Source organism: Rana temporaria, chromosome 7, assembly GCF_905171775.1.
Source record: "Rana temporaria chromosome 7, aRanTem1.1, whole genome shotgun sequence".
In the NCBI taxonomy this organism is placed as follows: Eukaryota; Metazoa; Chordata; class Amphibia; order Anura; family Ranidae; genus Rana; species Rana temporaria.
Window position 1 is genome coordinate 166,253,133 of NC_053495.1, and position 26,464 is coordinate 166,279,596.

The window sequence follows — 26,464 nt, forward strand, 5'->3', positions numbered from 1 at the left end:
TGTGATGTACATTTGTATTCAGCCCCCATTCAGTCAATACGTTGTGAACAGCAATTTTCAGTCTTGCCACAGATTCTCAATTGGATTTAGGTCTGGACTTTGACTGGGTCATTCCAGCACATGAATATGCTTTGATCTAAATCATTCCATTGTAGCTCTGGCTGTATGTTTTGGGTCCTTGTGCTGCTGGAAGGTGAACCTCTGCCCCAGGCTCAAGTCTTTTGCAGACTCTGAGGCCGCGTACACTCGGTCGTTCCAAACCGATGAGAATGGTCCGACGGGCCATTTCCATCGGTTCACCGCTGAATTTGTCTCCCCATCTTCCCATCAACTCTTACCAGCTTCTCTGTCCCTGCAGAAGAAAAGCATCCCCACAACATGATGCCACCACCACCATGTTTCACAGTGGGGATGGTGTGTTCAGTGTGCAGTGGACGTTTTCGGCCACATGTAGCGTTTTGCTTTTAGGCCAAAATTTTTAATTTTGGTCTCATCTGACCAGAGCACGTTTTTCCATGTTTGCTGTGTGTAACAAGCCCCTGCTCGCCTGGTTACACTCTCCCAATACTCCTCTGTTGTCATTGAATGAGATTGCAGATCGCAACGTCTGATGGTTCGGTCATCCGACGCGCCAGGATTCAAACTACAGCTATGTGCTGTTCGAATCCAGTTGTGATAGCTCAGAACAAACAACAGGCAGGCTGTATGTAAGTTCAAACTGGAATCACCCTTTATTGGATGCACACAACACACTTTTATACATAGCAGTTTGAACACCCCGCACAAAAAAACACTTTCCTATTGGTCAATTGTAAAGTACACTCTAGTCCTTACTTAAGTCCTCTGTGCCATGCAAATGAGGACTTGAAACAGGGTCAGCAGGGATTGGCCCGATAGCTTGAATAGGAGAACTGATATGTGTAATGACACAGAGAAGCCCCAGGGGGTAATTCAAGTACATAAACAAACAAATGGTCAAACACAGAACAATGCCTTCCTTCCAGACCATGGAGCCAACTGGAGGGGGTTAACTTTAAGACAGGGCAGAGAATCCCCCCCCCCCCGGGTATTAGCATCAAAGGAGAAATACTTCAGTATTCCAAGGTTCATGACACTGTGTTTACATGGCTTCTCGCAAACAAATGGGACTTTTTATGGCTTTCTTTTAACAATGGCTTTCTTCTTGCCACACTTCCATAAAAGCCAGTTTTGTGGAGTGCATGACTAATAGTTGTCATCTCTGCAGCTCCTCCAGAGTTACCATGGGCCTCCTGGCTGCTTCACTGATTAATGCTCTCCTTGCCCGGCCTGTCAGTTTAGGTGCTAGGTTTGCAGTTGTGCCATACTCTTTCCATTTTCGGATGATGGATTGAACAGTGCTCCGTGAGATGTTCAAAGCTTGGGATATTTTTTTATCAACCTAACCCTGCTTTAAACTTCTCCGCAACTTTATCCCTGACCTGTCTGGTGTGTTCCTTGACCTTAATGATGTGTTTGTTCACTCAGGTTCTCTAACAGAAACTAGGGCTTCACAGAACAGCTGTATTTATACTGAGATTAAATTACACACAGGTGGACTCTATTTAGTAATTAGGTAACTTCTGTAGGCAATTGGTTCACCTAGATTTTAGTTAGGGGTATCAGAGTAAAGGGGGCTGAATACAAATGCACATAACCCTTTTCACATATTTGTTTGTAAAAAAAAATAAAACCATTTATCATTTTCCTTCCACTTCACAATTGTGTGCCCCTTTGTGTTGGTCTATCACATAAAATCCCAATAAAATACATTTACGTTTTTGGTTGTAAAATGACAAAAATGTGTAAAATTTTCACTGGGTATGAATAATTTTTCAGGGCATTATACAGTGCCTTGCGAAAGTATTCGGCCCCCTTGAACTTTGCAACCTTTTGCCACATTTCAGGCTTTAAACATAAAGATATAAAACTGCCTTTGGTCCCCAACTAAATCCAGACCTGCCATTATGGTCCCCACTCTGTCGCACTCCCTTGTTTTATGGGACTCACTTAAATCAAATAAGCAACTGATCTCGCACTGGAACCCCCTATCGCATATCTTCCGAAATCCTTTGTTTCCTCCTGGGATGGATATTAAAGCCTTTCAATGGTGGCTTAATAAGGGTTTGTTCAGGATAGGCCATTTTGTCAACCCTGAGGGACCTCTCACCATGGCTCAATGCATAAGTAAACTTGACATGCCAAGCACAGAACAGTTTAGATACCGTCAAATAGTGCACTTTATCCAGTCCCTTAGGTCCTCTCCCTGAGTCCCACTCGCCATCACGGACTATGAACGGTGGTGTGGTCAAGCCATGGGGCAGAGGGGGGGAGTCTCGGTGATTTACCAGTCACTTGCTAAGGTAGGGGACAAGGCAACTAATATGGAAGTGGGAGTGGGAAAATGACTTACAATGCACTTGGAAAATTGAGGAATGGTATAGGGCATCTACTGCTGCATCCAAAGGCATCCTAAATGTGGCATTGATTGAGGCAAACTTGAAAGTCCTGATGAGGTGGTACATGGTCCCCCTAAAACTCTCCAAAATGTATCCTACCGCTTCACCCTTGTGCTTTCGCGAATGCGGGCTCATGGGATCGATGCTACACATATGGTGGGAATGTCCCAAAATCAGGGGTCTATGGAATAAAATATTTTGTATCATCCAGAAAATCACAGGCTTGCCCATCCAAAAGTCTTCTCACCTCCCTCTCTTGAATTTTCTGTGCCCCGGAATCCCTAAACTGACTCAACGTCTTCTTTTGTTTGTCTTCCTTGGGAACCGGATGACGATTGCTCGGGCTTGGAAAACACCGACTGTATCGTTTCTCTTGGTCAAAAGAAAGATCTCCTGGATCATGGCCCAAGAGAAAACAGTTAGCATCCTTTTGGATTCTACTGATAAACACGATGCCATTTGGGAGCCATGGTCCAGATACCTCTCCTTACCGACTTCCACTTGCCTACCGCCCAGGCCCGGATAGATGAGCGAGTTCTGCACCATCTTCAATGTGTCACCTCTACTTTCTCTTTCCTTTTTTTCCTTCTTCTCTTTTCTTTCTTTTTCTCTTATATACGGTATCACCCTACAGGTATTACTTATTGCCTTCTTCTTGGAGACACTACTTTGGTTGCTCCTGATATGCGAGAGAGGCTTCAACGGTTAGTTCTTATTGTTTTTTTATGTTTTCTGGACTCTTACTGTGACTTTTCCTGTTTACTTGATGCATACAAGTGGTTGTATCGTTCGATAGTAGTGGTCTAATCGAGAGTCTAGGCTTGTTTGGCTTGCTAAGTATTTCCACAGTGATTCTATTTTTTTTCTCTCTCTCTCTCTTCACAATGTAGTTAATTTATGTTTCTCGGGACATCTGTATTTTAACTGCTTAATTTTAGTCCGGGGGGCGGAGTCTCTCCTCCCAGCACAGTCTGAACCCATGAGGGGTGCTGGGGGGGGTGGTCTGTGATAGCGGTTGTTCTTAATTAGGCCCCCTTGGGAGCCTGTTTGATGTCTTCCTTTTTGACATGCGATCTGTTATTTGTTGCACTGCTATGCTTAATGCTTCATGACAGTTTTACCTGTATCGTCATTGTTGTATGTTTATGGATATTTCAATAAAAAAACTATTGAAATAAAGATATAAAACTGTAAAAAATGTTGAAGAGTCAACAACAAGTGGGACACAATCATGAAGTGGAACGAAATGTATTGGATATTTCAAACTTTTTTAACAAATAAAAAACTGAAAAATTGGGCGTGCAAAATTATTCAGCCCCTTTACTTTCAGTGCAGCAAACTCTCTCCAGAAGTTCAGTGAGGATCTCTGAATGATCCAATGTTGACCTAAATGACTAATGATGATAAATAGAATCCACCTGTGTGTAATCAAGTCTCCGTATAAATGCATCTGCACTGTGATAGTCTCAGAGGTCTGTTTAAGGCTGGGTTCACACTACTACACTACTTTGATCCTACTTTGCTCTGCTACATTGGTCCTACAGTTATCCTACATTGGTCCTACATCCATCCTACTTTCATGAACAGGATACTACTTTGGTCCGACTTCAATGATATTCAATGGGCCTGAAGTAGGATCAATGTAGGACCAAAAGTAGTACAGAGAGCATTTTCAAAGTCCGACCGACTTGTGTAGGACGCTACAAGACGCTCTCATAGGGAAACATTGAACACAGAGCAAAGTAGGATGAAAGTAGTGTAGTAGTGTGAACCCAGCCTCAAGCGCAGAGAGCATCATGAAGAAGCATTATGACTACAGTGTACCCATCTTCTGATGGCTACTACCAGCAGGATAATGCTTCATGTCACAAATCTCAAATCATCTCAAACTGATTTCTTGAACATGACAATGAGGTCACTGTACTCCAATGGCCTCCACAGTCACCAGATCTCAATCCAACACAGCACCTTTATGATGTGGTGGAACGGGAGATTCTCATCAAGGATGTGCAGCCGGCAAACCTGCAGCAATATGAACCAAAATCTCTGAGGAATGTTTTTAAAACCTTGTTGAATCTATGCCACAAAGAACTTAGGCAGTTCTGAAAGCAAAAAGGGGGTTTATTCACGTGCCATTTTCAATTGACACATCACTTTATTGTTTTACCTTATTGTGTGTCTCACATAAAGTTGCAGCAGTATCACTTATTAGGCTTTTTAGGAACAGCGCAGTTATTATTTTTTTACACATATATATATACATACATCTTGTTACAAAGGAATAAATTGGTGGAATATGTTAGGCAGAACATGAAAATTTTGTTTCTAAAGTTCATGTGTTGAAAGCAGAAAAAATGGGCAAGCAAAGGATTTGTTTAACTTTAACGAGAGCCAAATTGTAATACAACTGGGTCAGAGTAACTCCAAAACGGCAGCTCTTGTGGAATTTTCCAAAAGTGATCCAAGGAGGGAAAACTGAGGAACTGGGACAGGGTCATGGGCAGCCAAGGCTCATTGATGTATATGGGGAGCAAAGGCTGGCCCATAAAGCCCAATGTCTGTGTAGTCTATTCCAATAGAAGAGCTACTGTAACTCTAATTGCTGAAAAAGTTAATGCTGCTTCTGATAAAAAGGTGTCAGAACATACAGAGCATTGCAGTGTGAGGTGTGGATATGGCCTCCACATTTTCCAGATCTCAATCCAATCAAGTATCTGTGGGATGTGCTGGTAAAACAAGTCCAATCCATGGAAGCCCCACCTCACAACTAAACGCCACGGCCTACCCGAGTATTGTTGCTGACCATGTCTATCCCTTTATGACTACAGTGTACCCATCTTCTGATGGCTCCTACCAGCAGGATAATGCACCGTGTCACAAATCTCAAATCATCTCAAACTGGTTTCTTGAACATGACAATGAGCTCACAACTTACAGGACATAAAGTGAAATAAAACTCCCTTTGTTGATTTTTACATGTAGGTAAACCTATAATAAGGCTTACCTATAGGCACAGTAAATATCTCCTAAACATGCCCAGTTTAGGAGATAATTACTTTAGGAGTGGCCAGCGATGTCAGCGAGGCAATAAGCATTGAGCTTTGAATGGACCGTGCTGTCCATTCTGACCTCTGTGCCATGGTCAAAGCCGGTGAACACAGATGAAAGACCGGGTGAAGATTGAAGTGCCTACAGTGATGACAGCTTAGTTTTCAGGTAAGTCTGTCAATATTTGCTATAATGTGGTCCATACTAGAATGTTATGACTTAAACTGCCCGGGCCCATTTGTTTTTTTTTTGTTTTTTTCTGCTGCGGTTTACTACCGCTTTAAAGGATCTGCTACTGAATGGGTAAGGGCTGTTTTTAGTGGTCATAATGTTATGGCAAGCTATATTTGGTGGCCTACCTTGCGACTTCCAGATTACCACACATCATTTTAATTTTATTTAAATAATAATAAAAAAAAAAGAAATTACAACATTATGATGTGGTGATCAGTAAAATGGATATTAATACTAGTTCTAAATACACATATGTGTAATCAATCATTGTTAAAGTATATGTTACCCAAAAATTCACTATATTACCAAAAGTATTGGGATGCCGGCCTTTACACTCACATGAACTTTAATGGCATCCCAGTCTAATGCCGCGTACACACCATCACTTTATGTGATGAAAAAAAACAATGTTTTTAAAAACGTCACTTTAAATGACCGTGTGGGGGGGAAAACGTTGTTTCTTTGTCTTGTGAAAAACGACAAAAAAAAATTAAAGCATGCTTCAATTTTATGTGTCGTTTTTCAAAACGTTGTTTTTTACTTCACAGAAATTGACTGTGTGTAGCAAAAAATTACGTTTAAAACAACGTTTTTACACCCGCGCATGCCCAGAAGCTAGTTATGAAGCGAGCTTCAATGGAAAAACGTGGTGAACGTAACCTCGCTTTGCTAGAGCATTGTGAAAAAACGATGGTGTGCAGGCAACTTCGTCTTTGAAAATTAAAGTTTCAAAAACTTTGTTTTTTACTTCACAGAAAATGTCGTTTTTTTTCATCACATAAAGTGATGGTGTGTACGCAGCATTAGTCCGTAGAGTTCATTATTGAGTTGGCCCCCATTTTGCAGCTATAGCAGTTTCAACTTTTCTGGATAGGCTGTCCACAAGGTTTAGAAGTGTGTCTATGGGAATTTTTTGACCATTCTTCCAGAAGAGCATTTGTGAGCTCAGGCACTGATGTGGACAAGAAGGCTTGGCATGCAGTCTCTGCTTTAATTCATTCCAAAGGTGTTCTATCGGGTTGAGGTCCAGACTCTGTGCAGGCCAGTCAAGTTCCTCCACCCCAACCTCGCTGATCCATATCTTTATGGACCTTGTTTGTGCACTGGTGTGCAGTCATGTTGGAACAGGAAGGGGCCATCCCCAAACTGTTCCCACAAAGTTGGGAGCATGAAATTGTCCAAAATGTCTTGGTATGCTGACGCCTTAACAGTTCCCTTCACTGAAACTAAGGGGTCAAGACCTACCCCTGAAAAACAAACACACACCATAACCCCCCCAACAAATTATTTGGACCAGTGCACAAACAAGGTCCATAAAGACATAGATGAGCAAGTTTGGAGTGAAGGAACTTGACTAGTCTACACAAAGTCCTGACCTCAACGCGATAGAACACCTTTGGGATGAATTAGAGCAGACACTGCGAGTCAGGTCTTCTGATCCACATCAGTGCCTGACCTCACAAATCTGCTTCTGGAAGAATGGTCAAACATTCCCATAGACACATTACTAAACCTTGTGGACAGTCTTCCCAGAAGAGTTGAAGCTATTATAACTACAAAGGGGGGGGGGGGGGCAACTCAATATTGAACCCTACGGACTATGACTGGGATGCCATTAAAGTTCATGTGCGTGTAAAGGCAGGTGTCCCAATACTTTTGGTAATATAGTGTAGATGTATATTATAAATCATAGTCTATCATTTTCCTAGACTTCGTCCAGTCACCTTTCTTCTTCGTTCTAAACTGACCACACAAAGCACAGAAGTTGTGGTAAATTTTCATCCTTTGGCTGGCTATTCAGAGGTACAGGACACTGTGCAAACACACAGAATGCCTTTATTGGATAGTTTGTTCAGCCATCACACCCTCCAACCAATCACAGCCTGACTCTGCCACACACACCCTCCCAATTACAGCCTGCCTCTTGAACACACCCCCTGCTCAAGCAGAGTCTGCATCTTGCCTCAGGCTGAACAGATTATGGAATATGGGCAGACTGTGGGGTTGAGTTACTAAAGGCAACTAGATTGTGCACTTTGCAAAGTGCATTTGCTCCAGAGCTTAGTAAATGAGATAATCTTTGGGGAAAAAAAACAATCGTGTACAAGGAAAATGTAAAAAAGTATTTTTGCTTGCACATAAATGGATAATGGTAGTCAACAGAGCTTTTGCTCATTTAACTGCTTGCGGACAAGCCGCCGCAGTTATATCGCCTATCCCCGACGACGTCATTTACGACGAAACGTACGTAGGAACGGCCGGATTTTGCGTGGAACGTCATCACGCTTACGAGGAGACACACACACATACGGAGACCAGCTGACAGGACTGGATCGGTTGAAAACGCCGCTTTCTGTCTATCCCATGCCGTTTTAACTCAACTTAACTGTAAGTGCAACCCAAACTTTTATTAAACCCATGAATTTGCAGTACTTCACTATGGAGTGTTTTTGTTCATTTTTCCACTATATATGAGCCATATTATTCCATGTGTTGGGGACTGTTGCTGAGGATCTGCCCTTTTCATCCACCTGCTGGAGAAAGTCTGATTGGGAAGACTATAATCATCCCTGTGCCTTACTGACCGCTGTTTTAGCGGTCAGTGGATTCGGTAAGGAGACTACATCTCACTAACTGGGTGTCCCTTTTGGTGGAAGAAGATTTTTTCAGTGCACCTCCCTTCTCTTTTCAAAATCATTAACCACTTCACTACTTGGGACTTTTACATTGATATAATACTGGTTTCAAACATTTGTTTTATATCATCTTATTCACTTTTTATCTTGAATTTGTCACATTTTTCACTTATTTGGTTATCATCAATTAATACTTTAGCGCTGTACCTTTTTTGTATTTCACCGCAGTTATATAACTGCGGCTGGTTGGCTCCGCTGCGCAAACCGTCGTAGCTGTATGTGGGTCGCTTTATTCGTGAGCTGAGGAAAGACAGATAGCCTCCAAATAGCTAGGAACCACGATCTGTAATTTCCTTTAGGTCAATCCCATCCCCCTTTATTTAGAACACACATTAGGGAACACAATTAACCCCTTGATCGCCCCCTAGTATTAACCCCTTCCCTACCAGTGAAATTTTTACGGTAATCAGTGCATTTTTATAGCACTGATCGCTGTATAAATGCCAATGGTCCCAAAAATGTGTCAAAAGTGTCCAGTGTGTCAAACATAATGTCACCATCCTGCTAAAAAATCGCAGATCGCTGCCATTACTAGTAAAAAATAATAATAATAATAATAAAAATGCTATAAATTCCCTATTTTGTAGACGCTATAACTTTTGCGCAAACCAATCAATATACGCTTTTTTACGATTTTTTTTACATATCAGCCTAAACTGAGAAAAAATTCACTTTAAAAAAAAATTGGGGGTATTTATTATAGCAAAAAGTACAAAAATATTGGGGGTTATTTACTAAAGGCAAATCCAGTTTGCACTACAAATGCAAAGTGCATTTGAAATTGCACTGAAAGTGCATATGGAAGTGCAGTCGCTGTAGATCTGAGGGGGACATGCAAGGAAATTAAAAAACAGCATTTTAGCTTGCACATGATTGGATAGAAAAATCAGCAGAGATTCCCCTCAGATTTACAGCGACTGCACTTCCAAGTGCACTTGTAGTGAAAAGTGGATTTGCCTTTCGTTAATAACCCCCATTGTGTTTTTTTTCTTCAAAATTTACGCTCTTTTTTTGTTTATAGCGCAAAGAATAAAAACTGCAGAGGTGATCAAATACCAAAAGAAAGCTCTATTTGTGGGAAAAAAAGGACGTCAATTTTGTTTGGGAGCCGACGCAGTGCCGAATCGCAAAAAATGACCATTTGGCAGCCAAATCCTCCTGGGCTGAAGTGGTTAATAAGCTCTGGAGCAACTACACTTTGCAAAGTACACAGTCTATTTGCCTTTAGTAAATCAACCCCTAAGTGTCTGCACAGTGTCCTGTAGCCCCACCGCCCCCACCTTCAGAAGGAAGAGCTGCATGATCACATGACAGAAATGTTTTACCTTCTAAAAAAGATAAGAACAGTGGGCCAGATTCTCAAAGGCGTTACGACGGCGCAACACCATTAGCGCCGTCGTAACACCTCATCTGGCCCCGGGTATCTATGCGACTGATTCTCAGAATCAGTTGCGCATAGGTACCCATTAGATCTGACATGCGTAAGGCTGTTACGCTGTCAGATCTTAAATGTATTTTTTTTTCCCGCCGCTAGGTGTCGCATCGTCGCTTTTCCCCGTCGTCTATGCAAATGAGGTAAGTACGGCGATTCCCGAACATACGCGAGGTCGACGCAGCGAATTAACGTCGTTTGCGTAGCGTACCCGACGCGTAAGGTTGCCCCTGCTAATTAGCAGGCGCAACCAATGTTAACGATGGCCGTCGTTCCCGCGTCGAATTCTATAAAAATTACGTCGTTTGCGTAAGATGTCCGTGAATGGCGCTGGACGCCATTTACGTATACATCTAGGCAAATGACGTCGGGGCGACGTCATTTAGCGCAATGCACGTCGGGTAATTTACCCGACGGAGCATGCGCAGTACGCTCGGCGCGGGAGCGCGCCTAATTTAAATGGTGCCCGCCCCATTTGAATTGGGCGGGCTTGCGACGAGCAATCTAACGCTACACCGCCGCAAGTTTACAGGTAAGTGTTCTGAGAATCAGGATGTAAACCTGTAGACCTGCGGCGGTGTAACGTAGATCTCATATATTCCGCTGCCCAGGAGCAGCGCGAATGTATGAGAATCTGGCCCAGTGTCTGTCGAATGTTCTAAGAAGATTTGATGGAGCAGCTAAACTGTATGACGCCGCAATCGTACATTTCCGGTCGAATGTTCCGCCTACAAGCTATAGAGGAATTCTAATGTTGTATGACACTAGTAGTAATTATATTTATAAATTATTATTACTAGTCAACCAACATTCAAATTCTTCTACAGCCTATGGGCGGAGCATTTGACCGGAAATGTATGATTGCGGCGTCGTACAGTTTATCTGCTTGTCAAATCTTCTTAGAACTTTCGACAGACACCATAAGCGTTCAATGACAGATTCAACGTTTGTATGTTTTTTCGCTGCTTCGTCGAATCTTCGTCGTTCATGACGAATGGTCTACCCCAACACTGTCTTTATAATGTCGAATCTTTTCTCTCTATGTAGAATAATCTTGGACTAATAGAGTTAAGGTTAGGCACATTCGACCACAGGTTCGATAGACACAGATTGCTATTGTCAGCGTCATGTCGAATCTCCTATCTATATCGAACTGTTGTAGCAACGAAAACGAAAATAAAGCATTTTTTATGTCGGATCTTTCGGATTTCGGATTCTGCGGGTTCGTTTTCGTTTGTTAAAATTATTACGAAAATACCCAAAATTCGGACGAAAATGCATTCAGACGAAAACAAATGCACATGTCTAGTGCTCAGTGATTGCAATATTCTAGTCTGCATCTCCCCCAAGGTATTACATAAAATCTGGCCTGTTAGTGGGCCCTGAGGACAGGGTTGATGACCACTGCTTTAAAGGGGTTGTAAAGGTAAAAAATGTTTTCCCTAAATAGCTTCCTTTACCTTAGTGCAGTCCTCCTTCACTTACCTCATCCTTCCATTTGGCTTTTAAATGTACTTATTTCTTCTGAGAAATCCTCACTTCCTGTTCTTCTGTCTGTAACTACACACAGTAATGCGAGGCTTTCTCCCTGGTGTGGAGTGTCATGCTCGCCCCCTCCCTTGGACTACTGGAGAGTCAGGACGCTCTCTACATTGCAGATAAAGAAAGGAGCTGTGTGTTAGTGGGCATCCTGACTCTCCTAAAGTCCAATGGAGGTGGCGAGCAGGACACTCCACATCAGGGAGAAAGCCTTGCATTACTGTGTGGAGTTACAGACAGAAGAACAGGAAGTGAGGATTTCTCAGAAGAAATAAGGACATTTAAAAGCAAAATGGAAGGATGAGGTAAGTGAAGGGGGACTGCAGTAAAGGAAGCTATTTAGGAAAAAAAATGTTTACCTTTACAACCCCTTTAAGGTTTAGAAATGCAGATGTAGAAATAGGCAGCAAAGCCCACTAGTTAGCTCCGTATTGTTAAAAATGGTAAGATCAATATAGTGCCTGCAGGCAGCCATGCACATAACAAAACCCTTTAAGTCATATCCTCCAGTGCTGACTATTTTATTTATCCCTCATCCTAAAAACATGATATTCTTTTCGTTATTTTGCCATTTTATAATGCTGACTCCTCTTTGCGAATCACATTTCAACCATATGCAGTCCATTCTTATCTCTTATTTCTGATTTCTCATGTTTTCTACTGAACACAGATCTCTCTTCCCTGCTTTGCCACTCACTTACATACCTCTTTCTCTCCCCTCTCTCTCTCTTCTTTTAGACTTCTCACCCTGTATTTCTTTCTGTCTCCCCCCTTTTCTTTTTTTTTTTCTCTCCCTCTCTGAAGTACTATCTGTGCTGATCGGAGCAAGTCATTTCTGCCAGCAAGTGCTAGGGGCCCTTTGCAGGGTACTGGCTCAAATCTTCCACCAGCACACGCTGGATAGAGAGGAGGATTCCAGACCATTGGGAATGATCTGGATAGGATTTAATAGAGGAGGGGGTATGGGCAGTAGTAGTTCTAAGGCATACAGAACGTAAGCTTATGCTTATAGCCTAACGCAGCGGAAAGGCCGCAGTTCACTTGATCACAACTGTAAATGGCTCTGTGCAATGTTCTAACTTAGAAAAAAAAAAACGATATAATAACACGTATCCTTTAACTGATTCTGTGCCAATGTGGCCGTCAGTTGTTTTCTAAAGCTATGCACTTACAGACTTCAGCGGCCGCGAAGGAGTGCTGGGTTGGCTGTGACAAAGCTCTGATACATTTTTGCCTTGTATTGGCTGGGCTCACCTCTCATTGTGGTGAAGTGGAAGCAGCCAGTGTGTAATGCAGTACGTTGAATAGACTTGGCTAAAGCTGGAGCTCTGAGCTTTGTGCGAATCGTGATGATGAAGAGAGTTAAACAAAGGTCAGAAAATAATCAGTAATAGTACAAGTGATCGTAGAATCATTCACCTGCCTGGCTTAAGTGTAGTGTAAGGACAGGTCTAGGTATGCACGTGTGTGTGTGTAAGGGGGTAGCAATGTTTTCTGCTAGTTTAGGTAGGATATTTTGGGAAAAAGTAACGAAACTGTCTTAGCTGCTGTTTCCCTAAGGTTATTTACATGTGATCACTAATTCTAATGCCAGGGGTGGACTGACAACTCATGGGGCCCCTGGGCAATAGGAGATTTTGGGGCTCCCGGGCAATAGGAGATTATGGGGCCCCCGGGCAATAGGAGATTATGGGGCCCCCGGGCAATAGATTATGGGGCCACACAGTATACACATACAGTATACATACACAGTATACACACAATATGCACACACAGGCCCGGATTCAGATAGAATGCTCTATCTATCTGCGGGCGTAACGTATCTTAGATACGTTACGCCGCTGTAACTTTGGGCGCAAGTTCCGTATGCAGAAAAAACTTGCGCCCTTAGTTACGGCGGCGTAACGTATGTGTGGTGGCGTAAGCCCGCCTAATTCAAATGGGGATGTTGTGGGCGTGTTTTATTGAAATTTAAGATGACCCCGTGTTTTTGAAGTTTTTTTTTAACCGCGCATGCGCCGTCCGTGAAATATCCCAGTGTGCATTGCTCCAAAGTACGCCGCAAGGACGTATTGGATTCGACGTGAACGTAAATGACGTCCAGCCCTATTCGCGAACGACTTACGCAAACGACGTAAAATTTTAAAAACTCGGCGCAGGAACGACGTCCATACTTAACATTAGCTACGCCTCATATAGCAGGGGTAACTATACGCCGAAAAAAGCCTAACGTAAACGACGTACAAAAAAATGCGCCGGCGGGACGTACGTTTCTGAATCGGAGTAAATACCTAATTAGCATATTCCTCGCGTAACTATACGGAAGCGCCACCTAGCGGCCAGCGTAAATATGCAGCCTAAGATACGACGGTGTAAGACGCTTACGCCGCACGGATCTTAGGGAAATCTATGCGTAACTGATTCTCTGAATCAGGCGCATAGATACGACGGCCCGCACTCAGAGATACGACGGCGTATCAGGAGATACGCCGTCGTATCTCCTATCTGAATCCGGGCCACAGTATACATACACACAGAATACACATACAGTGGAACCTCGGTTTAAGAGTAACTTGGTTTGAGAGCGTTTTGATTTGCGACCTTTTTTTTAAAAAAATTCAGACTCTTTTTGCGAGTGTTGACTGGCAAGACGAGCAGAATTCCAGCTAAATAGGCCTGCAGTACCTCATTTAGCCTAACGTACGGGGGCGCAGAAGCCGAGCAGAGCTGAAAATAGGCCTGCAGTACCTCATTTGGCCTGAGGTACAGGGGCGCAGGAGCCAAGAAAAGCCGAACATTGGCCTGCAGTACCTCATTTGGCCTGAGGTACGGGGGTGCAGGAAACAAGCCTAAGTGTCCTCTGACCTTTTCGCCGTTTTTGGCACTTTTGGCACCTCTGCCCGCATTCGGTATTGCATCCCTTTGAAGTAAATTCGGAACAAATTATTTTCATTTCCATTGACTTCAATGGGAAAACTCGATTTGGATTACAAGCATACTCCTGGAACGGAGTATGCTCGTAATCCGAGGTTAAACTGTACACACACTGAAAAGGTACTGGAGAGGTGGGGCAGCTATAATTTGGGGATTTTTTTAAAAACACAGATTTTTACATACTGTCCTTGGGTTTACTGAGGCTGGCAACCATGATGGGGCCCCCTAGTGGCATGGGGCCCTCCGGCAGTGCCCGAATGGTCAGTCCGCCCCTGCCTAATGCGTATCTGGTGTTGTGTACACACTGTTTTTGGCAGAAGTTGGGGAATAGTGAATTCTTCTGTGGGCAATGTTACCTAGACAGGATTAACCCCACTCCAAGTGAATTTATGTTCTATGGTGGAGCAGATTGAAGCAAGCTCTGTACTAGGTGTTTGCTGCATTCCAGTACCTTATCTGAGCCATCGCCTTGCCATTCTAGCACAATTCTCACATTCTCACATTTTTGTAAATATTTTATTATATTTTTTCATGTGACAACACTGAAGAAATTACACTTTGCTACAAAGTAAAGTAGTGAGTGTACAGCTTGTATAACAGTGCAAATTTGCTGTCCCCTCCAAAATAACACACAGCCATTAATGTCTAAATCGCTGGCAACAAAAGTGAGTACACCCCTAAGTGAAAATGTCCAAATTGGGTCCAAAGTGTCGATATTTTGTGTGGCCACCATTATTTTACAGCACTGCCTTAAAGGGGTTGTAATGCCGCATACACACCATCACTTTATGTGATGGAAAAAAAACGACACTTTCTGTGAAGTAAAAAATTACGTTTTTGAAACTTCAATTTTCAAAGACGAAGTTGCCTACACACCATCGTTTTTCTCACAATGTTCTTGCAAAGTGAAGTTACGTTCCACCACGTTTTTCCATTGAAGCTCGCTTCATAAGTAGCTTCTGGGCATGCGTGGATGAAAACACGTCTTAGAAAACAACGTTTTTTGCTACACACGGTCAATTTCTGTGAAGTAAAAAGTGCACTTTTGAAAAACGACACATAAAATTGAAGCATGCTTCAATTTTTTTTGGTCGTTTTTTACAAGACATAAAACGACGTTTTCCCCCACACACAGTCATTTTTTTTCATCACATAAAGTGATGGTGTGTACGCGGCATAAAGCTTATTTTTTCTGGGGTCCCTCGGTGGCTGTCTCTGCTCTTCCCCGCAATAGCTAAACCCCCTCGGGAAGCTCTCTCCCGAGGGGGTTACCCTGTGGGCGCGCTCCCGTCTCATACACTCTGCGTCCATAGACACAGAGTGTATGTCACGGTCCCGCCCCCCAGCGGGCGCGTTATTTGATTTGAATGACAGCAGCGCGAGCCAATAGCTGCGCTGCTATCAATCTATCCAATCAACGCCGAGAAGCAGTGGAGAAGAGGATGCTGGAGGACACACACAGCAGGTGAACGGGCTCAGGTAAGTAAAACGGGGGGGCTGGGTGGGTCATCATTGCCAGGTGTTTTTTCACCTTCAGCCCTGGTTTACACTGGGTACGATTTGGAACGATTTGAGATGCGATTTGACATGTCAAATCGCATCTCAAATCGGCGGCAATTGTCGGCAATGGCACTGTCCTAATCAGTGCGACGCCGCATCTGCGATTTCAAAAAGTAGTTCCTGTACTACTTTTTGCGATTTCGGGCCGCGATTTACATTAAATTGCGGCCGAAATCGCTGCAAAATCGCGGCAAAATCACAGCCGAAAAATCGCATTTTACCGCGATTTTGAATTCGCAGCAGTGTGAACCTAGGCTAATGCATAGAATGCATTAAAGTGAAAAAACACAAACCTTTACAACCCCTTTAATCCTCTTGGGCATGGAGTTCACCAGAGCTTCTCAGATTGAGACTGGAGTCCTCTTCCACTCCTCCATGACAACATCACAGAGCTGGTGGATGTTAGAGACCTTGCACCCCTCCGCCTTACGGTTTGACGATGCCTCACAGATGCTTAATAAGGTTAAGGTCTGGAGACATGCTTGGCCAGTCCATCACCTTTACCCTCAGCTTCTTTAGCAATGCAGTGGTCATCTTGGAGGTGTGTTTGAAGTCATTATCATGTTGGAATACTGGCCTTTTATTGTAGCCAGCCTAAGGCACACCTGTGCAATAACCATGCTGTCTAATCAGCATCTTAATATGCCACACCTGTGAGGTGGATGGATTATCTCGGCAAAGGAGAAGTGCTCACTAACACAGATTTAGACAGATTTGAGAGAAATAGGCCTTTTGTACACATAGAAAAAGTTGTAGATCTTTGAGTTTAACTCGTGATAAATAGTGGCAAACACAAAAGTGTTGCGTTTATAATTTTGCTCAGTGTATTTACTAATGCCAGCAGCAGAGGAAAGTTCCTCTTTAATAAAGAACATACACTGATCAGTCATAACATAATGATCACTGAATACTATTTTGTTACAATGGCAACTGAAAGAGGGTGGGATATATTCGACAGGGATTCTTCTGGTCTGCAGTGTTTAGGACCTACCAAAAGTGGTCCAAGGAAGGAAAACAGGCAGCAGGATCATGGGTTGCCAATATAGACAATGTGAATAGTTAATATACGCTCCTTCAACACAGAAAGATCTGCTGCTGCTTCCACTAACAGGCAACTATCCGAGAGCCCGGCTGCTGAGGGGGACCCGCCAGCACCACCTGCGGGAACTCTCAGGGCCGGTCTCAGAGGGTAAGGGAGGAGGGCGAGCACTGACAAATCACACAGATAGGTGGATTCAGAAAGATTTAGGCCGGCGTATCAGTAAATACGCCGACCTAACTCGGAATCTGCACCGTCCTAAGTTTAAGTGTATTCTCAAACTGAGATACTGTATTGTCAAACTGAGATACACTTAAACCTATCTAAGATACGACGGCTTGCGCCGTCGTATCTTAGGGTGCAATATTTAGGCTGGCCGCTAGGTGGCGCTTCCATTGAGTTCGGCATAGAATATGTAAATGCATACTGTAGATATGCCGATTCACGAACGTATGTGCGCCCGTCGCAGTAAAGATACGCCGTTTACGTAAGGCATTTTCAGGCGTAAAGTTATTCCATCAAATAGCTGGACTAGTATGTTAAGTATGGCCGTCGTTCCCGCATCAAAATGTGAAAATTTTACATCGTTTGCGTAAGTTGTCCGTGAATAGGGCTCGACGTAATTTACGTCCACGTCGAAACCAATACGTCCTTGCAGCGTACTTTGCTGCAATGCACACTGGGATATGTACACGGACGGCGCATGCGCCGTTCGTAAAAAACGTCAATCACGTCAGGTTACCCCCCATTAACATAAAACACGCCCCCTCCGCCTAATTTGAATTAGGCGCGCTTACGCCGGCCCCATTTACGCTACGCCGCCGTAAGTTAGGAGGCAAGTACTTTGTGAATACAGTACTTGCCTATCTAACTTAAGGTGGCGTAGCGTAAATACGATATGCTACGCTGCCTTAAAGATGCGGCGGTCTTTATGAATCCAGCTAAGAGTGTGGATGTCCCACTTAATGCCATCATCCGGTGCCCTACCACCTACACTCACTTTTTTAATAAACGTCACACTGGTCCAATCCTGGGATGTCTGACGTCTATCTAAAAAGCCCGGAAGGAGGCGGGACATTGGATAACAGCAGTCGGCAGGTATCACAGCAGGAGATACCTGCTCTGTGTGATTCGGCGGCTCTCTTCACTAACCCCCGAGGGGAAACTGATCAGGCTGCGTTGAGGGGACATTGATTTGGCTGCACTGAGGGGACAATGATCTGGTGGCATTGAGGGGACACAGATCTGGCTGCACTGAGGGAACACTGATCTGGCTGCATTCAGGGAACACTGATGAGGCTGCATTGAGGGGCACTGATGAGGCTGCATTGAGGGGCGGGCACCGTTGAGGCTGCGTTGATAGGCACTGGTGAGGCTGCGCTGATAGTTACTGCTCGGGCTACATTAATGGGCACTGATGAGGCTAAATTGATAAGCACTGGTGAGGCTGCATTGGTGGGCACTGGTAAAGGCTGCATTGAGGGGCACTGGTGAGGCTGCATTCATGGGCACTGGTGAGGCTGCATTAATGGCCACTGATCAGGCTGCATTAATGGACACTGATGAGGCTGCATTGGGGGTCTATTTCTAACATAGACTCTCAAATGGACACAGAGAGGACCCGCACTTGCACACAATGTCATTATGTTTTGTGCCACAAGCCTCCTTACGCTGGGCCTTCTGCAAACCTAGTTCTACCGTCCTGGATAGGGAAAAGCCTGCCCCCTCTCTCCAAGTCCCTCCCTCGCCTCGACAAACAGTGCCTGGAAGAGCGGAAGAGGAGTGGACATGCCAGCTATAGCAAGACCAGGATGCCAGCCAGCTAGCCACCCACACTGGTGACCCATCCACAGTAGGGCCAGGGTTCCAGCCAGCCACCCACCCACAGCAGGGCCAGGGTGCTAACCAGCCACCCATGGTGACCTGCTTACACTAGGGAGCCAGCCACAGCAGGGTGCCAGCCATCCACCCATCCACAGAGGGTGCAGGAGCCAGCCACAGAGGATGCAGGAACCAGCCACAGCTACAGTACCCATAGTTAAGATAAGAGGAGCGCCAATTTTATTTTTACTTTGTGAGAGGTTTGGGCAGGGGTGAGAGCCATGGCACAAGGAGGGGGTGCTGTCAGGACCAGAGTGAATGAAGGTGTTCACTGTACACTCTATTAGAAAGAGGCCCCCTTCAGGTCCCATTATACTCCTTTGAAGTCTCTAATGGGTCCTGGGGGGGTCTCAATCTAACAGAGAATCTCTAATGGACTCTGTTAGAGAGAGACCCCCCTCCAGGTGCCATTAGGCTCTGTTGTAGACTCTACTGGAGCCTGGAGGGGACGCATTCTAACAGACTGTATAATGAACACTGTTAGATAGAGACCCACCTCCAGGTCCCATTAAAAAAAAGGCACAAGTGGTACTTTGTGCAAAATTTAGGGGCGGGTTCAGAGGTGGAGCTTAACAGGTGGCCCTTTTTTTATTTAGTCTGGGGGCCCTGAGTGTTTTAAATCCACCCCTGTTATGATGTAACACATAGGGCAGAGTTTATTGGTGTGCATGTCATCATTGAAGCAAACGCTATAGAACTGAGTCATACATAATGTCAGGGGGTAGTAAAGAGTTGCTGATGCATATGCCAATGGTCCCCATAAAGGCACTCAAGGCCCCTAAAATAACATATATTGAAAGATCAAGGGTCATACTGTATGCACCGCAACTAAAAACTCTATGTACAATTCCAGTCTACATACCATCTAATCATACCATCTTATCTGTCATAACCTATATAGAACAAAGAAGAAGTGGTATAAAAGATGGAGTAGAGACTAGGCACCCACCTGAGTAGAACAGGGGAGAAATAGAAGGGGGTAGAGGGTCAGACAGGAGCAGTAGCCAGGGAGTATTTAAATGTTATCAATCGGATCATAATTAACAAAAATCAAAATGGTTGTTATGGGTTACTTCAACCTCGTCCTCAAGTACCCCCAACAGGCCATGTTTTGGGAATTTCTCTTAGATAAAATAGCTGTCCATAATACCATGTCATTGACTCTGATTTGAAGCACCTGTGCAAGATAAAGGAAAACCTGCAAACACAGCCTGTTTTCAGCTTGAGATGGAGTAAGAAAGGTATATAACTCTTGGCAGTGTTTTTTTTATCATCTGTGTCCCATCGGGGACGTGTGGAGAAATCTCAAGAGTGAGAAAACTGTCTCTCTCAGAAAATTGTTACCACAACTGTAAGAACTTCATTTTTTTTACATGTTATCTTGCTTTAAGACCTGTTGGCAATGGTTACTAGGACAAATAGAGAGGATTAATATCCTAACCAGAGACACAGACATCAATAAACACCTGTAAGGCCTCGTACACACAACCGTTTTCCTTGATAGAATCCATCAAGAAACTTGGTGGGAGAGCTTTTTGATGAGGAAAACAATCTTGTGTACGTTTTTCATCGAGGAAACTGTTGAGGAACTTGACGAGGAAAAAAGAGAACAAGTTCTATTTTTCCTCGACGGGAGTCTCAATTTCCTCGTCCTGTTCCTTGTCGGGCTGGTTTTCAACGAGAAACACGAGCGTGAGTATACTAAGAAACCCGCGCATGCTCAGAATAAAGTATGAGACGGGAGCGCACCTTCGGTAAAAGTAGCATTTGTAATGGAGATAACACATTTTTCAAGCTGTAACAGACTGAAAAGTGCAAATCGTCTCTTACCAAACTTTTACTTAACACGCAGTAACATGAGATTAGCAAAAGCAGCCCCAAGGGTTGTGCCAGTGGAATCTAACTTCCCCTGCCATTGTATGTGTTGTACGTCACCGCATTTGAGAATGAGAAGATTTTGTCTTGACCGTGTGTACGCAAAGCAAGCTTGTCGAGTTCCTCGACAAGTCTAACAAGGAACTCGTCGAGGAAAATGATGTGTCTTTTCCAACGAGTTCTTCGGTCGGTCGAGTTCTAAGGTAAACGGCACTAAACACCCAGAGTAGGTGCAATTTCTGCAGAATGATGTGGAGTAGAATTGTAGCATATTTGCACTAATTAGGCAATTTTCATACTCAAAAGGGTCTTAAAGACCATACATAGGGGAACCAGGTAGTAAATGAGGGGGTGCCCCCCATCCCCAAAGTAAAATTAAGACTAGAGTACAACATTTTTATTCTAATAAAATAGTCCACTAGAGCTCCTCAAGGGTAGCCAAAACACTTTGGTTGGTTTGAAGGATGACCATTTCCTCAGCGCTTGCAGCCTTTATTTGTTAGTGATAAAAATGGACTCTGGGTGATTGAGAGATCACCAAATAATGGAGGGATTTCCAACAGGCACACTCCTCAGCAGCTCGATGTTGTAGCCCAGTGTTTCTCAACTCCAGTCCTCAAGGCGCCCCAACAGGTCATGTTTTCAGGCTTTCCTTTATTTTGCACAGGGGATTTGATCAGTTTCACTGCCTTAGTAATTACCACAGCTGTTTCATCTGAGGGAAATCCTGAAAACATGACCTGTTGGGGCGCCTTGAGGACTGGAGTTGAGAAACACTGTTGTAGCCTACTGTAATAATGGAAGTGGTGTTACCCTACTAGCTATACAGCTAAACACTGGACAGATAAAACACAAATGAACACCGCTCTGTAATCATTCATCTGCTAGGCTATGTATTTTTAGCTCCATCTGAGTTTATTAGGTGTTTATGGTTTAACAAATACCAAGTACAGTACATAGAGAAAAAAGGAGGTTAACAAATTAAGACCACAACATTTTTAGTATGTGCATAGGTAGGCAACTTTAGGGAAAATCATAATCCTGGTATAATGTTTTGACATTTAAAAAGAGCCATACCTGCTCACTTGCTGATTTGGTTATGTTAGTGAATTGACTCTGCAGACTTTTATACTTGTATTGTATCCATATTGTAAAACTTGCCAATAAAAATTATTGGAAAAGAAAGAAAAAGAACCATATCTCCTAGGATATTTGGCAAACCTTGTGAATTAGCAAGGTTGTATAAAGTAGAGCGTTTGAATATTCATCTTGGTGTGCGCAAAAGAGAATAAGGGTGATATATATTACTAGGAAATATGGTCTCCAAATGAAATTACCCTAACTCTAATCCTATGATTAAAGTTAGGGTGGCAAGATAATCAGGCAGATAGGATGCTCTAGAACAAGGGTGTCAAACTCAATTTCATTGTGGGCCTCATCAGCATTATGATTGCCCTCAAAAGGGCCGGTTGTATCTGTGAGATTAGATGTCCAGTGGATCCCTTCTCCTTACATTAGATGTCAAGACCCACCCCACCATCAGAAGTCCCCCACTCTCCCCCACTCTCCCTTACATCACAGTGCACCCCCCTTTCCTTATGCTGCAGCTGGGAAGACGTTGGATGCATTGCTTGAAAGCAGAAAGTCAGGCCTCGTACACACAACCGTTTTCCCCGGCAAAATCCATCAAGAAAAATGCTGGCAGAGCATTTTTGCCCAGAAAATTGGTCGTGTGTATGTTTTTCGTCGAGAAAACTGTCGTGGATAAAATCTAAGATACACTACGCCGCTGTAACTTACTTTTTCTTCTTGTGAATCCTCAAAGAATCTGCGCGGTAAGTTACGGCGGTGTAGTGTATCTATTGCGGCGTAAGGGCGCGCAATTTCAAATGGGAGTGATGGGGGCGTGTTCTATGCAAATACGTTGTGGCACCAATTACGCAACTGACAAAGAAAGGAATGCCCTTTGTGTGGCCTCCTCAAGCACAGACTCCCTTTAGAAAGCTAAAGACTCTTTTTACTTCGGCATCAATATTGGTGTATCCCATTCCTGAACCTTTGTTTATTGTGGAAGAGCATGCTTTAAACTCACCAAGGGAGCTATAATTTCTCAGTGAAACTGAGAAAAGATGTCGCTTCATCTTTGTGCTTATTTATCTCATGTACAGTCTTCAGCTGAAAGGAAATATGGCATTGGCAATAAGGAGTTGCTGACAATTAAGAAAACCTTTTCTGAATGGAGGCAACTGCTGGAAGAGGCTATTTATTCTTTAACTGTTTTTACTGATCATAAAAATTTGGAATGAATTAATTCTGACAAGGGATTGTCTTCTAGACAAGCATGTTTCTCTATTTTTTACAGGGTTCAATTTTATCATCTCGTGTCGACCTGGGTCAAGAAATGGTAAGGCTGATACCTTATCGAGGATGTTGTCTGAGCCTCTCTAGGAAACTCCAGGAAGACAATACTGAGTCTCCTCAGAGATGGGTATGAAAATTACCCACAACTCAATCAACCTTAGGAGGACTTCAAACTTGTGTCCAAAAATGGCTGTTGGAAGCCCTCAGGTTGGTTTATGACTCCACACTTGCTGGGCTTTTTGGGGTTTGTAATAGACACCTGCACACTGAAATACTTTGTTTCGGAATTTGATTTTAGTCCAAAAAAATATGTATTTAGTTACTCCCGAAATTTGTTTTTATTTATTTATTTTCGTTAAAAAATGCATTCGTCCGATAATCCAAATTAAGGTTGAATCTGTCAATTGTAACTGGAACCTAATCTGGTTCCAGTTACATATTATCGGGACGTTGGTACACTCTAATACTGGCATTCACAGCATTTAGTCGCCCTGTGTTTTATGCACTTTCTTTAGCAAGATCTATTTAAATCTGTCAATTGAAGGCTTATGGTGTCTGTCGAATGTTCTAAGAAGATTCGACGAAGCAGCTAAACTGTACAATGCCGCAATCGTACATTTCCAGTCAAAAGTTCCGCCCACAAGCTATAGTAGAATACTAGTGTTGTATGACTAGTAATTATTATATTTATTAATTATTATAACTAGTCAACTAACATTAGAATTCTTCTATAGCCTATGGGCGGAGCATTTGACCATAAATGTCCGCTGACGGTGATCGTATGTTTTTAGCTGCTTCGTCGAATCTTCATGTCTCTATAATGTTGATTCTTTTCTCTCTATGTTGAATAATCTTGGACTAATAGAGTTAGGTTAGGCATATTCAACCGCAGGTTCAATAGACACAGATCACTATTGTCACCGTCATGTCAAATCTTATATCTATCTATATCGAACTGTTGTCGCAACAAAAGAAAGCATTTTTTATGTTGGATCTTTCGGATTCTGCGTGTTCATTATTGTTTGTTAAAACGAATTTGAAAATTCCTGAAATTCGAATGAAAATGCATTCGGAACAAAAACTAATGCACATGTTTAGTTTCTAAGACAGAAGAACTTTGATCACATTCTCTTTGGTGGCTTTGTTAGAGTAAAGCCCCATACACACGGTAGGACTTCAAACAAACTTTTCTGTGGATTTTTGTTTGAAGAGTGTTGGCCGGGAACACCCATAGCATACACACGGCAGGACTTTTTCTGCAAACTTTCCCCAAATCACGTGATTTTTCTGCTCTTTTCTGCTCTTTACCGCCACCCTTTTGTCAACTTCTGCTATTGTTGGTTGATTTTAACATTGGTTATGGGCATACATGCTTGTACTTTGGACTAAAGTCCGATGGATTTCTGTATACACGATAGGACTTTTGTTGCCGAAAAGTTTGTCCAATGGAGCGTACATACAGTTGGATTTTTTTTTTTAAAACCTGCTTATTTTGCAGTTTGTTGTCAAAAAGTCAGATCGTGTGTATGGGGCTTAAGAAAGATGTCAAAAGCTATTTTGCCTCGTGAACGCATTTTTGTTTGAAGGGTGTTGGCCCGGGAACACCCATAGCATACACACGGCAGGACTTTTTCTGCAAACTTTCCCAAAATCATGTGATTTTTCTGCTCTTTTCTGCTCTTTACCGCCACCCTTTGGTCAACTTCTGCTATTGTTGGTTTATTTTAAGATTGGTTCTGGGCATGCGTGCTTGTACTTTGGACTAAAGTCCGATGGATTTCTGTACACACGATAGGACTTTTGTTGCCGAAAGTTTGTCCGTTTGCAGAGCGAACTTTTGGCCGATGAAAACTGAAAAAGTTTGTCCAATGGAGCGTACATACAGTTGGAATTTTTTTGAAAACCTGCTTATTTTGAAGTTTTGTCAAAAAGTCAGATTGTGTGTATGGGGTTTAAGAAAGATGTCAAAAGCTATTTTGCCTTGTGAACGCAATGACATCCCAAGTTTTTCTGGAGTTGCTCCAGCCACTCCCTGTTCCATCAAGACCATGGGGGTAAATTTCTATAGACTTCTATAATGGCTCACTTTATACCTGTTAAGGGGGGTACCCTCTGCTGAACAAACTGCAGAGTTGATGGTATGAGAAGTCTTTGGACTATAGACTATATGGAATTCCTGATGGTGTGGTGTTTGACAGAGGAGTACAGTTTAGTTGAAATTTTTGAAAAGCTTTTGCTCAGCTTTGGGTGTAACAATTAATATGTCTTCTACTTTTCATCATCATTCTAATTGTCAGACCAAGCGAACCAATCAAGTTTTAGAGCAGTACCTTAGATTTTTTGTTAGTTATCTTCAGGATAGATGGGTGGACTATCTTCCTACTGCAGAATTTGTGTATAACAATTCGAAACATGGCTCCACTTCCCAAAGTCCTTTTATCACGAATACCGGATACCGTTTTTATTCCTGATCTCTTTATTTTAACTCCAATTCCTGCAGTTACCAACAAATTAACTACATTGCAGGAGATTCAGGAGAAATTGATCTGGACTTTGAGGGAAGCTCAGGAATATTACAAAAAGACTGACGACAGACATTTCAGATCACTCCCTACCTTTCATGTGGATGAAAAAGTTTGGTTATCAAGCAAAAAATTGGAAGCTACACCTTGCATCTGCTAAGCTGATTCAAACGTTTGTGGGACTTTTCCAGATTTCAGCTCAAATTAACCCAGTTACTTTTTGCTTAAAACTTCCTGACAGTATGAAGATTCACCCACTGTTTCATGTATCCTTGCTCAAGCCATTTCATTAAAACCCCTTCTCTGGGAGAATTCTTCCACCACCTCCACTTGTTAAGGTGCAAGGGGAAGAAAAATTGGTGGTTGAGAAATTATTGATTCCAGTATCTTTAGAAACAAATTACAGTATTTGGTTCAATGTGAAGGAACCAAATACTGTATGAACGTTTTTGGGAACCTAAGGAGAACACTCAAGCCCCTTTATTAACAAGAGAATTCCACCAGAGGTTACTTTACAAACCTGGCCCTGAGACATCCAGGGGACATTCCTGGGAGCAGAAGAGTACTGTCAAGACCTGGGTCGGAACCTGCGACCTCTGCTGTGTCTGCCAATGTCTCTTCTTGCTGAGCCACCTGAGATGCTGGACTGCACCCTGTCTGATTTGTTGGACAATCTTGCCTTGTGCTCTGTTTCTGCTGAACCTTGAGCTCCTTGCGCCTGCAAGACTTCTGAGAGGATGTCTCTTGAGTAGGATTGTTTGAGGCTATTACCCAGGAAATTCAATTAGAACGGGGCTTTAAGTAAATTGCTTTCACTTTCTTTCTGGACTTTGTCTCTATGTTGGATGATAACCTCTCTGAGGACA